The sequence below is a fragment of the Henckelia pumila genome, chromosome 4 (genome assembly GCF_033568475.1).
Source record: "Henckelia pumila isolate YLH828 chromosome 4, ASM3356847v2, whole genome shotgun sequence".
Classification (NCBI taxonomy): Eukaryota; Viridiplantae; Streptophyta; class Magnoliopsida; order Lamiales; family Gesneriaceae; genus Henckelia; species Henckelia pumila.
In genome coordinates, this window is record NC_133123.1 from 182761634 (window position 1) to 182773487 (window position 11854).

Genomic DNA, 11854 nt, shown 5'->3' on the forward strand with positions numbered 1-11854 from the left:
GTCAAAATCTGTTGGATTTGATCCATACAGATGTTTGTGGTTCATTTAGAGTTGGGACTCAATATGGCCACACCTACTTCATTACCTTTACTGATGATTATTCAAGGTATGGGTATTTATATTTAATGAAATATAAGTCTGAAGCATTTGAAAAGTTCAAAGAATTCAAGGCTGAAGTAGAAAACAAGCTAGGTAAAAGTATTAAAGCACTTCGATCGGATCGAGGTGGAGAATACTTGAGTACCGAGTTTTTGGACTATCAAAAAGAGAATGGGATTCTCTCTCAGTGGACTCCTCCTATGACACCACAGCTTAATGGTGTATCGGAGCGTCGTAATCGAACTTTGTTGGACATGGTTCGGTCCATGATGAGCTTCACTGAGCTTCCACCTTCGTTTTGGGGCTATGCGCTTGAAACGGCGGTATTGTTGTTGAACAACGTCCACACTAAAGCAGTGGACAAAACACCATACGAGTTATGGAATGGCAAAGCTCCTAAGTATTCGTACTTGAGGATTTGGGGATGTCCTGCTTACGTGAAGCGGACAGTGGGAGATAAGTTGGATAGTCGATCGAGCTTATGTTATTTTGTAGGGTATCCGAAGAATTCAATCGGATATTATTTCTATTATCCTGCTGAAACAAAGGTGTTTGTTTCAAGGAATGCCACCTTCTTGGAGAAGGAGTTCTTATTGGATAAGAAAGGCGAGATGATGGAACTCGAAGAAATTCGAGAAGAACCCGAAATACAAAATAACGATCCTACACCTCAGGAACCATTGCTGGACACACCTATACCTAGAAGATCCGAGAGGACTTCTAGACCTCCTATTCGATATGGTATTCTTCTTGAAGGGGATCAAGATGAACCCGATGTTGGATGTGATCCAAGAAACTTCAAGGAAGCAATTTCTGATGCGGATTCAAATTTATGGCTTGAAGCTATGCAGTCGGAAATAGATTCGATGCATACAAAACAAGTTTGGTCTCTAGTAGATCCTCCCGATGGAATTGTTCCAATAGGGTGTAAATGGATCTACAAGAGAAAGCTTGGGCCTGATGGTAAGGTATTGACCTACAAGGCGCGATTGGTGGCAAAAGGTTATACTCAAAGACAAGGAGTTGACTATGATGAAACCTTTTCGCCAGTTGCAATGTTCAAGTCCATAAGAATCCTTATTGCCATAGCTGCATGGTATGACTATGAGATATGGCAAATGGATTTGAAGACTGCGTTTCTTAATGGAGACATTAAGGAAGAAATCTATATGAAGCAGCCTGAGGGGTACACATCCATGGGAAGCGAGCATAAGGTATGCAAGCTTCAGAGATCAATTTATGGTCTAAAACAAGCATCAAGAAGTTGGAACCAAAAATTTGATGAAACAATAAAATATTTTGGTTTCATCAAGAATCCGGAGGAACCATGCGTGTACAAGAAAGTAGTTAAGGATGCTGTGACATTCTTAGTACTTTATGTTGATGACATCCTACTCATTGGGAATGATGTAGGGATGTTGCAGTCAACAAAGATATGGTTATCAGGTAGATTCTCGATGAAGGATTTGGGTGAGGCATCCTATATTCTAGGGATACAGATCTATAGAGATAGATCTAAGAGAATGATAGGACTCACTCAATCAACCTACATCGACACCATATTGAAACGGTTTTCAATGGATGGGTCCAAGAGAGGACATCTACCCATGTGTCATGGAGTTTCTCTATCCAAGTCTATGTGTCCCAAGACTGATGAAGAGATAGAGAAAATGACACATGTACCATATGCGTCAGCCATAGGTAGTATCATGTATGGGATGATATCTACCAGACCGGATGTAGCATTTGCTCTGAGTGTCACGAGCAGATATCAAGCTAATCCCGGTCAAATACATTGGAAAGCCGTGAAGGACATTCTTAAGTACTTACGAAGGACTAAGAATATGTTCATGGTATATGGAGGAAGAGAACTAAAATTGGAAGGCTATACCGACTCTAGCTTCCAAAGTGACGTGGATGACTCGAAGTCAACCTCTGGATTTGTGTTCATGCTCAATGGCGGTGCTGTCTCTTGGAAGAGTTCCAAGCAGGACACCACAGCGGATTCCACCACTGAAGCAGAATACATTGCAGCATCAGCTGCTGCTAAAGAGGTTGTTTGGATGAGGAATTTCGTCCAAGAGTTGGGCGTCATTCCTGAAGTTGTTGGTCCAGTCCCGGTGTACTGTGACAACACGGGTGCCGTTGCTCAGGCAAAGGAACCAAGGTCTCATCAAAGATCCAAACACGTACTGAGGAAATACCACATCATCCGGGAGATTGTGGATAGAGGAGACATCACTGTCGAAAGAGTGGCCTCTGCAGACAATATCGCTGATCCACTTACTAAGCCCTTGCCAGGACCATTATTTGACAAACATCGCGAAGCAATGGATCTACGTAGTATGACTAGTTGGCTTTAGGGCAAGTGGGAGATTGAAAGAGTGGGTGCCCGGTGAGCCAACTTGTGGCTAAGGGCTTTGACGACTCTTTGTACAAACAATCTTTTGTTTAATATTATTTACACTTTTATTAATGGCAATGACTTTATCTTTCTTCATATTGTTATATTGTGATATACTATTGTTGTTTTGATAAAGACCTTGAATATACTATAGTGTATGTAAGATGTGGTAGAACATGGAGATGTCTATCATGAAACATATCTTATAGTCACTGTATATTCTAAACTGTTCCTAGTCGATTGAGCCGTCCGATAATAAGGATAAGGATCGCTCGAGTTTGAGACTAGCATTTGCGATGCAGAGTACCACGTTTCATTGGTAAGGAACATAGAGATGTTCGAAGCATAATGGATATTCATATGATGAATGATCGAACTATCCTATCCGGACTTTCCAAGTGGTTATCACTTATCGAGTGGATAAAGTCCGCGGTTTTGATTGTACACCATTAGTCCTTACTACTTGAGACATCATTGAGACTCTATATGCTAGTACTGTGCTTTGACTCGTTTACCGACTCTATTGGGGTCATCAGGTGTCGGGATTGGGTACAGTTACAACACATATAGGAGTCGATGCTTTGTTGTCAAGGATTCACCACATACTTGCGAGTGTGGATATCCTATGCGATCTGAGGAGATATTAGTGTGACGAATCTCTGGCCAGAGTACATGATGTGATTTAAGAAATGGTTTCTTAGTAGCACATGCGATGTCACTATTTGATCTTCAAGATGTATTGCATAGTTATTGAATCTCGAGCGACTCCCGATATACCAATGGTTGTTGATTCAATCGGGATATATGGATGAATGGATCGTACTGTACGCTAACCAAAATCTACTGGTTCTTGTAGGCACTATCAGTGATACCTAGGGAATCATGGGGCGATGTTGCTAGACGCTCATACCATGATTCGATGGGCAAGTCGGAAATTATTGTTCCGAGTCACAAGGAGTTGTGAGCCCACGGCTAGCTGTATCCCTGAACCATTGAGGGTCACACAGTGTAATGGATTTTTAATCCCCGTTGAGATAGTTAAATTTAAAGAGTTAAATTTAATGAACGAAGAAGTTGGACTTCTTATTTAAGAGTAGAGGAGTAAGATTTCCTAAATTGACATAGGGATGGCCATTTTTGAAAATCACTGAATTCGGATTCAGAAAAATTTATCTTGACTTTAAAAGGTGCAGAAATGGTTTCTGTGCACATTGGTGAAATCGGTTTATCAATCGGAGTCACTATGAATTTTATATTAATTTCTGAACATGCGGGCTTTGCTTGTCGGGCTTGAACTTATGACTAATGGGCCCTAAGCTGTTAGTGGCCTACATTATAAATAAGTTATTGCAGTACAGAAATTACACACAACAAGGTCACAATTTTCGAAAACCTAAGTATTTTCTAACAAGAGTGGCCGCCCCCTTCCCTGTCTACTCGAGAAAAATCCAGCCTATGATTTTGAATTACAGTCTGGTTTAACGGATCAAATTCGTTAATCTCTTCGTAGAAACTTCTGATAGATTTTCTAGTGCAATCTATCAGAGGGATTAAATATCCATTCGTGGACCTGATTGAAGAACAGTTCATCCATCAGTTCCAGGGATATACAACAACAGCAGAGAAATCTGTTGGTGTCCAAAATCTCGATTCGAGATTAAAGGTAAAAATTTTATAATTGTTATTTAATTTTTACACACACAATTTAATCGTAAGGTTGATACCTATTATGGAATCGTTCCATATAAAAATTTTAAACTTCCGCTGCACTGGGTATCAATCCTAATTGATCTGATCGCCGTGTTTTTCAACATACGGTAAGGTGCTTTTGAAATCGGTTGTGTACCTGACATCAATTATATACTGAAGTCTACCTCTCAAAACGGAGGCAATCCCGGAATTTCGTTAGGAAAGACATCAGCGAACTCACTAACTACTGGAAAATCAGCCAATTTTGGGCTAGCTTTCAATACATCAACAACATAGATAAGAAATCGTTCTGCCCATTTCTGCAATAAATCAGTCATAGAAATAACAGATATCAAAGGAATTCTGGCTCGTGAACCCTTACCATAAAACTTCCACTCGTCAGCCATCTCTGGTCTGAACCTCACAATCTTCTAGAAGCAATCAACTGTAGCTCTGTACTTGGTTAGCATATCGATACCGATTATAGAATCAAAATCAGACAACCCAAGCACAACACAATCCAGTTAAATCTCATGACCCTCAAACTGCAATGTACAATTTCTTACAGACTTCACTGATATAATACCTCTTCCCAAAGGTGATGAAATAGACACTACAGTAGCTAAGGGTTCAATAGGAAATTCATGTAATGCAACAAATTGCTCAGATATAAATGTGTGTGATGCACCAGTATCAAGCAGGATAACCATAAATAGAGCAGTTACCGGCAATCACATCATCAGGTGCAGCTTGTGTTTTCTCTTTAGTCAGTGCAAACACTCGAGCTTGTTGTCTTGGAGGTTGATTCACTGTCTGATCTCCTCCTCCTGCTCTACTATGTGCTGCGGGTTGTGGTTGAAACGAATGCACAGAGGATCCTTGTCTCCCAGCCTGTGCTACTGGTCTAGACGATCCAGTACCCTGCGTACTTTCAAAACCACGCTGTGGGCAAACTCGTGCAAAATGTCCAATTTGATTACAAATGTGGCAACTTCCAAAAACTCCTCTGCATTGTTCACTGGTATGGCAACCCCTACATTTGGTATAGTACACATCAGATTTGTGTCCAGCTTTAGACTGTCTGGATCCACTTGAACTAGAAGAGCTACCACCTGGGCGTTTAAACTGTTTCCCTTTTCCTTTAAAAAAAAATTCTTCTTACCACTGCTACTACCTCCTGCATAAAATCGAGGTGGTGGTAGAATTTGTGGTTGCTCTTCCAGTTGCTTCACTGGTTGTGGCACAAATTATACTCCTTGTTGCTTCAGTATACCTGCTTCAGATCCTTTTGCCCGATTAAGAGCATCGGAAAATTTGTTTGGTCTTCCCGCATTCAATAGAGTGAAAACATCTGGATTCAGCCCGTATATAAACTGATCAACTTGAGCTTCATCACTTGCAGTAATATGCGGAGCGAACTTCAGTAGGCTTGTAAACTTTGCAACATATTCTTCAATGTTCATCTGCCCTTGTTGCAAACTTGAAAACTCTCCCTTGTCCTTTAGATAAGAAATAGGAAAGAACCATTGATAGAAAGCTGTTTTAAATATAGACCATGTGATAAATGTACCTTGGTTTTCAAACGCTCTCTTTGTCGCTATCCACCAACTCTTTGCAAGGCCATGTAGTTGATGAATCACAAGTCTGACTCGTCGGTCATCTGTATACTCAAGGGATTCAAATAACTGCTTGATATCCTCTAACCAATTCTCACAATCAATAGAGCTCTCAGTTCCTTGTAACGTTGGCGGTGTAAAGGACTGAAATCGTTTCAACAGTGTTTCCATAGGAGTTGCAGTAGCAATCATTGTATCAGCAGAAGTACTACCCTATCCTAATTCAGGTGCTGTCACTGGTACCTGTGGCACTGTCTGTGCAGCATTAGTCTGCTCTGGCTGATTCACTACTAATGTATGTCTGGGATTCGGTACTTGACGGGGAGGCATATCTGATAATCAAATAGATTAGTGCACAATTCATCAATATATCATATACACAATTCTGTCTCAGTCCCTCCTCTGATTAGCATTTTCACGCATCTTGAAGAGATCGAGTTCTGATTCATACTCATTCAATACATGTTGCTACTCAATTCAAATGTTCAGATAGCATGTAAGTCGGAAAACTCTACGGCATACTCTTACCATTTAAGCACATACTCATGCGATAATAAAAATCTGAAAGCAGTAAAGAACATACCATGTGAGCATAAAATCAGTAAATAAATCAATCAACCGATCGAGCGACCATCCCTGCTCAAAAATTCTGCAGAATCTATTTGCTGTCAAAACTGATACCAACACCATCAAATCCATTCCAAAGCATGATATCTCCATGTAAAATCATGAATCAACACATATAGCAAGTCTCAAGCATAATATACTAGGTGTTACAATATCTACAAGAGTACAAAACTAGCCAAAAGCATGAAGTTACATAACTTATTCAAACATTCTTCAAAACATAACATGCTAAATTATTCCTAAACATGCTTTCAAGGCTTCTAAGTTCATCATTCAGCTATAAAACCCGAGTCCACACTTCTATACTCTCTCTCAAGCTATCAATGTTGTCTCTGACTAGCTCCTATCCCATCTATTGCCATGCACAAATACAAAACAAGACAATAGCCGGATAAACTCCGGTGAGAATACAATCTCAGTATAATCAACATATATATGCGTTAACGTAAATCATATCAACTCTAACATATCATCTCGAGAATAGAGTAATCAATGCATAAATATATACAAAATTGATTCATATAACGTCATTGCCATCAAGATTCGTATCCGATCTTGACATGGATATCCATCTATCGTAGTCGTCTGACTCGAAAATAAGGTTCATCAAACCTTGTCAAGAATCAATTCATATAACATATCATCTCATATCAAATAAAGATCCACTACCTGTGATGGATCGACAACATCAATTATAAAACGATAAACAATAACCAAGTATGTGGTTTTAGCGGGACAACTCAAAAAGCTTCATTCTCGAGTTACAAATCCCTGACTTGCGATGTCATCTTATACCTTCGTATTTTCTCGGTTTTGAACGCTTCAAATCTAAAAAAAAATATCAAAACATTCATATCAAACTTCATTCAATTCTATCATTCCAAAATCGATTCAAAATCATCATTAGATCTTCAATCAAAATCACTTCAAACCTTGACTTCTTCTTCTTTGGTTTGAATTCAAAGTTCTTGAGTCGTTAGCCTTCAAAACTAGTATGAAATTGAAGAATACAACAGCTACAACATCTCAAAGAACAATTCAGCTCATCCATAGGCTATCAAAATGGTCTCAAAACATGAATCGATGGCGTAGCGATTGAAAATCGGTAACCGACATAATATCGAAACCATTATAACTTCATATGCAACTTCTAATAAATTCATCTCAGTCATAAACCATAGAAGACCAGCATAATCATAAACTATACAAGTCGAAACACCTGATGTAAATTATAACAAACACAAACAATAGCCGTTTTTCGATTCGGTTTTGAATATACAAAGTATAAACGTTCAAGAACATGCATAGAGCATAAAAATCTGATCTCTGAAATATTTCAATCTTCAAAACATATCGAAATAAATAGAAACTTACACCAAATCATAGTTATCGTTGCAAGGATTCCAGAACTATTTTCGGAATCGAAATCGGACAATCAGATTAAAAGTTACGAGGATTTGAAAATCAAAAACCAAAGAAAATGAAGAAGATCTCGGCACTTATTTTCAAACTTCTGAATATTCACGTGGAATACACGTATACATGCTGACACTTCACTTAAAATCGGATATATTCATGTAAAATTTCAATTTAACCCTTAAAACTTCATAAATTGCAATTCAGTCCTCAGCCCTCTTTTTAATTCAATTTCAATCCTAAATAATTTAAGAATATTAAAATTTAAATCGAAACTCTAAATATTCCCAAATTAAATATACTCGGATTAAAATTAAATAATCTCGGATTAAATCAAATAATCCCGGGCCTTACAACTGATTACCAATTACCCCTCCAAACTTAGATACGAGCAGGACTCGAGTCAGGTATGACAGTTTCTATATGGGACTTGTATCCTATTTTGGATTCGGGTCAGGATGGGGTTGACTCAGTCCTGATATAGAATATACGAGTACCCCACGGAGTAGCTCTCTAGCTAGTACTGTATATTCCTGGCGCCATGAGCAAGTGTTTTACCTGGGATTTTAAATCATCTGTAGTGGCCCATACCCAAAATTAACGATAATGAGTAATTATCGTGTGATCATGTTATATTTAGTTAAACATGATTAAGAAGACTTCTAAATGGATTAACGGAGCCCGGAAATAGACCCAAAATGATCAGAAATGGTCCGGAGGGTCAGACAGATTGGAAGCTCCGAAGTTAGGATCGGATGCTCAGAAGGTGATCGGAAGCTCCGATGAACGATCGGAAGCTCCGATCGAATTATGTCATCCATGACGTGTGGTTGATCGGAAGCTCCGAACAGGATCGGAAGCTCCGATCACCCCTATCCGAAGTCAACCAGTGAGATTTTGACATGTGCCAGATAAGGATGTTCGGAAGCTCCGATGGCAGGATTGGACGTTCCGATCAAGGATCGAAAGTTCCGATCGAGGATCGGAGGTTCCGATCGATGCCTATAAATATAAGGTCCAAGGCATTCATTTCTTGCCAATTCCGAATTCTCTCCTTCGCCCTCGTGGTCCTATTTTAAGGCTTTGGGTACTCTTATTCTAGAGTTGGAGTAGGATAATTGTTTTAGTATAGTCAGACAGTGTCTGACATAGTAACGGAGCAGTGCTCTTGTTGTAGAGCCATGTTCAAGGCTGTGGATTTGCAGCAGGTGAGTGCCCTAGTTGCGGGATAGTCGCCATCAATGGGCTGACGACGAACGCAGGCATAGCTATGGTCTCCTTAAATTATTTAGGAGTATGCAATAGCTTAGTTAAGGCTTTTAGAGCTTATTGAATGATGCATGGGTATTTGCATTGTAGACTTGATGATAGGCTTGGAACCTAGAGTGGGACTACTAGGACTGCCTTAGAAAGGTACGTAAGTACTGACTGAGATTTCCAGCGGATATGCATGCTTACATGTTGCATATATGTGTTTGCATGTTATTATTGTTATGCGGCATGTGCATATCATCTTGTGCCTGTACATTTGTATATCTTTCGAGATGAGCCAGTTAGGGTTGCTCAGCCCTGTTAGGACGTTTGATATCGAGTACCCATAGGTACTGATACCTGAAGGACTCCGTGGTCCGCGTCCATGATTCAGGAATGAGTTGTTGCACACAGTGGTTAGCTACCCCGATGTGACGAGCTTATATCCCAGGTTCCAGTCTGAGTAGTTCGTATACAGTTATCCCAGATATGGATACCCTGTCATTTGCATGCATCATATTTGTATGTTTATCCGTGCTTTCGTATTGAGCTTAGAGCTCACGTTCAGTATTTTCTGTGTATCTGGATACCTTATTCGACGGGGCAGGTGTAGGTGCAGGATTGAGCACCAGGAGCCTGGAGGAGCCAGTGACCTTGAAGACAGCAATATTTAGCTGTAGGTTTTTATCTATGTAAATTCGACTGGGTTGTATAAATCGATGATGATTAGCCGGTTGTATTCTGCCGGTCTGCTTGTATTTAAGTCTTTCGCAGCGATTTTATTTAATGCGTGCTTAATTATGCTCTTAACTCTGATTAGGTAGTGGATCCGGGTCGGGTCGCTACATTTATTGGTATCAGAGCTGCATGTAAGGGACTTTGGAAATTGATAATAAGACTTCTTGATTATCCTTGTAGGATTGATTGAGGCCTAGCGAAAGAAGATTTGGTTCTTCATTGCCGAGGTTTGCGGCATAAGTCTTTACTATAAGGAATGTAGCAGTGATGAGAACACCAGTAGTAGCATATCGATAGATAGACTGACTGCTGTGGACGGTTCATCATTCGATGCATTGGGATGTTGATCGAAGAATATATGGATTTCAACCAGGGAAGATTGGAACCTCTGAGGGCTTTTTGGAACGAATGGTGTTTAGTAATCCATGTGGTTCCAGTCCTTGAAGATTCTCCACTCGTAGCTGGAGAGATTGTCAGATAGACCTTCACAGGAGATACCTTGAGTGCCTAAGGCATGACAGGTTTCGAACGTAAGGTCTGTAAACTCGTGCAGAACATGGTTTTTCCGGTATGCTTGTATCGATGCTTTTGGTAGGCATACGGAAAACTTCATGTTCAAAAGCATGATTTGGATACAAGAATAACGCTGATGGTAGATCGTGAGCAGAAGAAGTCGACTGACATGCACTGATGCAGAGCATAGCTGGTTAGCTATCACGTGCCATTTCTTCGGAGTTCTTCGCTGGAGGACATGTAGAGATACTTGGACGGAAGTATGCTTGTATCGATGCGTGTGTCGATTGGAAGCTTCATGCTCAAGGAGTGAAGACTAGTTCGACGATTTTAAATACTGTAATGATGTATTTGTAAACAGTATTTCAGTTGTAATGAATCATCAGAATTTGGTTGTATCAGTTCAAGTTATTGGATGTACATTTTGTTGTATTTTGAATACTGTATGTATTACATTGGATTGTAATAAAGGAAATTGTACATAACTTGAAGTAATGATACATGTTTTACTTATTCAAAGATTCGTGTTTGATTACAAGTAATTTTACTAAGTTTGGCTTGGAATTAGTTGATTGGTGATCAACTATGTTAACTCATGGATTTTGGGTAAGCCAGCGGTAACGAATTGACATGGGGTTAGTCTAGGTGTCTTCCTAGGGCTGACCTAATTAGTCGTTTGACTGGGTTAGTGCCATTGATGAGGTAATTCATCTGGGGGCATGGGAATTTTGATCTTGTCTGAGATTTTGAGTTTTTGTTCTAAGTTGTTTCCTTAGGACAGTATTCTGATTGACCTTCATAGGTTGAGACTTCGTGATGATGGGATTTCATCGGGATACCAAGTCGAGTATATGCAGAGAGTTGTGGACTATGACCATGACTAGACATGATGGAGTTACTCTGGGAGTCTTTCGTACTTCGGAGAATGCCTGGAAGCCTTCGTGCTTCAGGATTTGGCGGAGGGAAGGCTACTTAGTCTAGAGTTTTGGTAACAGTCACGACGGGGTATGACATTGGATTGGATGCCTGGTCAGGTATCGGCGGTTTAGATATCGTCTGACTGTCGTCAGAGATATTGGTTTGCAGTTTTGTCATAAGGACCAGTCTTGGAGGGATTTTCCTTGACGAGCGCGTACTCTGAGCAGATAGTTTTAAGCTATTGGGAACTGCTAGACTAGTGGATCTAGTCGGGGTTTGGATGCTCTTGTGATAGGGGCTATCCAGGAGATGGGTTTGTGAAATTCCTGAAACATTTGACTCGGGGATGAGTAGTTTTCAGCATTGATGGTTTCCTTCAGTGATAGATTATATCCGATTCTAAGGATTGTACATGAATATTTGAGGCGTGAGGATAGCCTGATTTATGCCAGTGTACACTTGGTGGTGATTTCAGGTGGGACACTGCGGCAAGTAACCTCAGTATCGATTTGTTGCAGTCTTAGCAAGAGATATAGTTATCAGGAGCATGTTCAACGATAGTTGAAATCTTTTCGGACTTGTA